Raw genomic sequence first — 4,964 nt, 5'->3', positions numbered from 1 at the left:
CTCTTTATCTTATAATCCACAGATTATTTTCAGCTTTTTTGTGACAAATACACACCTATTCAGCTAGCTAGAATTATCCTTAAGTATTGCTAAATTTGTCTTTTGAACTCCCTTTCTTCTTCCATTTTGTGTTATCTCAGTCTAAACTTTTATCTGAAATTTCTTTTATACCTTGGTCACTTGCCTTCCATCCATTCAAATCCTTCTGGGGAATCCGCAAAGCAAAAACTGCCAACTAAATGAGATTATCTGTGGTGAGAGAATCCTTTTTTTAAACCTTATAGTGTAACTGTTTGCCATGCACATGAACTTTAAGCAAGACTCAAAAAGGTTGTGATTAGGAGCCTATGGAATTGTCAAATTTTGACTTGATTTTTCAACAGCAAGTAAAATCACTCTACTGCCTACTTCTCCTTGCAATCTCCTATCTTAATGTAACAAATCTACCAGTCAACTCATACAATTATATATTTATAGGATACCTTTGAATCCACACAATACAATCAATATTCAGAACATAGATTCTGTCTTGAAACTCCTTAACGTGCATGGGAACTAGATGTAATGCTGTCATCTGGTATCGTAGATTTCAGTTCCATTTTAATCATTTTGGTTTGTTCTTTGAAGTTTTGAAATTCTCTTTAGTAGAGCAAAATAGACCAAAAAGAAGGTTTGAACATTCTCTTTTTTGCCTATTTTCATAATCTCATTCATCCTAAGTAGTGGACATTTCTTTTATTTCCTTGTGTTCCTTATTGCCTGAACATTGCTTCAAAAATTATTGGTTTTATTTCTTGTTCTTTTCAAGAGTTTAAATTTACTCTGGTTTTTTAGCTTTTCTAACAGTATGCTACAGAACTTTGCTACTCTCATAATATCCTTGTCAGTTACCTACTTCACATATATTCCTTGTACATGTCCTTTTAAAATCTGAGCTAATTAATGAGCTCCCTGTGCAGGCTTAGCAGTCACCATAAACACCAACCACCCTTTTCTTTCTCAGAGAAATTATTTATGATTTCATTTCACTCTTGAAATTCATTCCATCCCTTCTGAGTCAACTTCACTTTTAGAATATCAGGTCATGAGATGCTACCAATTATATTTCCAAACTCTTTGAAATTTAGCTTCCTAAAATCTAAGGTACATGTAAGACCATGCCTGGCATTAAGCTTTTACTGATCACTAACTATATGTCACAGTCACTGTTTTCCAAGATTTCCATCATTTATAATTCAGGAAAAAGTGACTCCTAATAAATGGTCAAAATCAGAATTAGAGTAGCCATTTTTTTCATGATTTTTTCCACCTAAACAGAAGACATGACTTATAATAATTTTAATGGTTTTTCTCTGTTTGGGACACAAGCCATTAACCAACAAATTGAGTTATTTTAGCATATTTTTTAATACTTTTAGCAGTTTGTCACATACTTTTTATTTTCTTTTTTCCTTAAAATTATCCATACATTTTATTTTTCCACTATATATCTCAATAATCAAACCTCTTTCCATATGATCAATTGTTAGCAGAAAGAAAAATGTCATATGGGAATGTGGGATTAATACTGATCATTTAATTTGCCGAATATTTCTGTTGCCTTTCCATGGAGACCTTATTTGCATGCTGCAGTATGTTGTGTAGAAAATGAATAAAGTGCTGGATTTGGAAATCAGGAAGTCCAAGGTCAAAATATTGCTTTTGATTCCTTCTTACAAGAAAAATCATGGACAAGTCATTGACATCTGATACCCACTGACATTGGAGATAGGCCACTATATAAGAATATTAGTTTGGGAGATGGAGCCAAATGGCAGAAAAGGAACACAGAACTACCTGATATCTTCCATATTATCCTCTAAATAGCTATGATATAATGCCTCAAAATGAATTCTAGGGCAGCATAACCCACAAAGAGACAATATGAAAATCTTTCTACAGCACAAAACAACTTAGATGGCCAACACAAAACATCTAATGCACCATGGTAGAAATGGAACATATAGTAAAGGCTTCCGGTGATCTCAGTCACAAATGTTAAGGAAGATTGGACAACCATTCAAAGGAGATTATAGGGATTCCTTTGTTAGATCTGAGCACAAGACCCTTGTCTCATTGCCTATAATAGATTATAGCCTAAGAATGAGAAGAAACATTAGGACACACCAACACTGTGATCTCAGGGGACCAGAGAACCTGGTCACAGTGCCAAGGCAGAAAAGAGTGCTCACAGACCAGATCACAGACCAGGTGAGTATACCACATTGTAGAACTGAAAACTTATAGATCACAAGAGCTAGTTCTAAAGTCAGTTGCATGAAGAACCCGAGGCTTGTAATCATGTTCCATTCACCACAGAAACAGAGATCAACTTTAACAGGTTTTTTTTTTAGTTAAGAGAGAAAAACATTAATGCATTGCTGGTGGAGTTGTGAAATGATACAACCATTCTGGCTGGCAATTTGGAACTATGCTCGAAGGGCTATGAAAAAATGCCTGCCCTTTGATCCAGCCTTACCATTGTTGGGTTTGTACCCCAAAGAGATCATAGATAAACAGACTTGTACGAAAATATTTATAGCTGCGCTTTTTGTAGTGGCAAAGAACTGGAAAAGGAGGGTATGTCCTTCAATTGGGGAATGGCTGAACAAATTGTGGTATATGCTGGTGATGGAATACTATTGTGCTAAAAGGAATAATAAACTAGAGGAGTTCCAGGTGAACTGGAAAAATCTCCAGGAACTGATGCAGAGCGAAAGGAGCAGAGCAAGAAGAACATTGTACACAGAGACGAATATACTATGGTAAAATCGAATGTAATGGACTTCTGTACCAGCAACAGTGCAATGACACAAGACAGCTATGAGGGATGTATGGTAAAGAACGCTACCCACATTCAGAGGAAGGACTGCAGGAGAGGAAACATATAAGAAAAACAATTGCTTGAATGCATGGGCTGAGGTGGACATGATTGGGGATGTAGACTCGAAACTACCACCCCAATGCAACTATCAACAATTTGGAAATAGGCCCTGAACAAGGACACATGTTACAACCAGTGGAAATGTGCATCGGCCATAGGTGGGGGGAGTGCGGGGGGGTGAAGGGGAAAGTAGGAGCATGAAGCATGTAAACAGGTTAAAAATGAATATTGATAAATGTTTAAAATAAAATTTTATATAAAAAAAAGAGAGAAAAAAACTGGAAAATGAGCAAATAAAAAAGAAACCAAACATAGAAACTTATTTTGGCTAATATTTTTATATTATTATATCACATATAATATATTGCTAATGACACTAATCTATTGCTGTTAGAGTTAGGAAGTGTAACAACCTTTCTAGAGAGCAAATGTAACCATGCTGAAAGGGCCAAAAACTTGTTCATATTCTTTGACTCATACATGCCACTATTTGGTATGTATCTCAAAGAAATTAATGAAAGGAGAAAAGAACCTACCTGTACAAAAAAAAGTATCTTTAGAAACTTTTTTTTTTGTAGTGGCGAAGAACTAAAAACTGAATGGATGTCCATCAATTGGTAAATGGCTGAAAAAGTTGTAATATATGCTTTTAATGGAATACTATTGTGCCCTAAGAAATGACAAGATTATCACAAAAAAAATCAGGAAAGACTTATATGAAGTGATATAAAGTGAAGTGAGTAGAAGAAGGAGAAAGTTGTACACAATAACAATAATGATACGTAATGATAAGCAGTGAATGATATAAATAATATCAACAAGGCAAGGATCAAGACAACTGCAAGTGAATCATGGTAAAAAATAAAAAGTAATATCTACTGCCATAGAAGGAACAGATGGAAATTGAATGCAGATTGAAGCATATCATTTTTTACTATATTCCCTTCACGAACTTTTCTCTAGTATAAGCAATATGTTTTACAACATGACAAACATGGAAATATATATTATGTAGTAGTGTATGTACAACCTATATCATTTTACTTGACTTCTTGTGGAGAGTGAGAGAGAGAGAGAGAATGTCTTGCAAAATATTAGAAGACAAATATTAAAACATTATTGACATCATGTGGAAAAAATGAAAAATTTTTATAATAAAAAATAAGTTATTTTGGTGACAGAGAATACCAAAATATAAATTCAGAAAAAGACAACAAAATCAATGTTACTGTATCCAAAGCCTCTAAGAAAAATATGAATTTGTTTTAAGCCAAAAAATAATTCACAAAGGAGCTTTAAAAATCAAATAAAACCTTTCCCTCTCCTACTGCTCAAGGAGCGGGCCGCCACCATGAATGACACTGTAACCATCAGAACCAGGAAGTTCATGACAAACAGACTTCTACAATGTAAACAGATGGTCATAGATGTTCTTCATCCTGGAAAAGCCACAGTACCCAAGACTGAAATTAGAGAAAAACTGGCCAAGATGTACAAAACAACTCCAGATGTCATTTTCGTCTTTGGATTCAGAACCCATTTTGGTGGTAGCAAAACAACAGACTTTGGCATGACTTATGATTCCCTTGACTATGCAAAGAAAAATGAACCAAAGCACAGACTTGCAAGGCATGGCCTGTATGAGAAGAAAAAGACATCAAGAAAGCAGCAAAAGGAACAAAAAAAACAGAATGAAAAAAGTCAGGGATACTGCAAAGGCAAACATTGGTGCTGGCAAAAAGAAGGAATAAAAGGCATGCACTATGGATGGTGTTTATCCGTGAAGATAATATGGATTTTTTCATCAGGGCATAAATAAATCTTGTAAACACTTCAAAAAAATCAAATAAAAGTAGAAGAATAATTGGGAAAAGAAATGAGAATAATACAGGAAAAGCATGAAAAAATAGTTCATAGCTTTGAAAGGGAGGCGCAAAAATAGTAAAGAAAATAACACAAAAATCAGAAGAGGTCAACTGGAGAGAGGCACAGAAATCTACTGAAGAGAAGGATTGCTTTAAACACAGAATTTTCCAAAAAG

At 34.6% G+C, this 4,964-nt stretch overlaps 1 pseudogene; it reads left to right on the top strand.

Moving 5' to 3' along the window:
• The first annotated feature begins 4,274 nt into the window (after positions 1-4,274).
• LOC123231239 lies at positions 4,275-4,674 on the top strand (annotated as a pseudogene).
• Positions 4,675-4,964: the final 290 nt, after the last annotated feature.

The sequence above is a fragment of the Gracilinanus agilis genome, chromosome 1, assembly GCF_016433145.1.
Source record: "Gracilinanus agilis isolate LMUSP501 chromosome 1, AgileGrace, whole genome shotgun sequence".
In the NCBI taxonomy this organism is placed as follows: Eukaryota; Metazoa; Chordata; class Mammalia; order Didelphimorphia; family Didelphidae; genus Gracilinanus; species Gracilinanus agilis.
The sequence above is the reverse complement of the archived record's forward strand: the minus strand, read 5'-3'. Positions and strand labels throughout refer to the sequence as shown.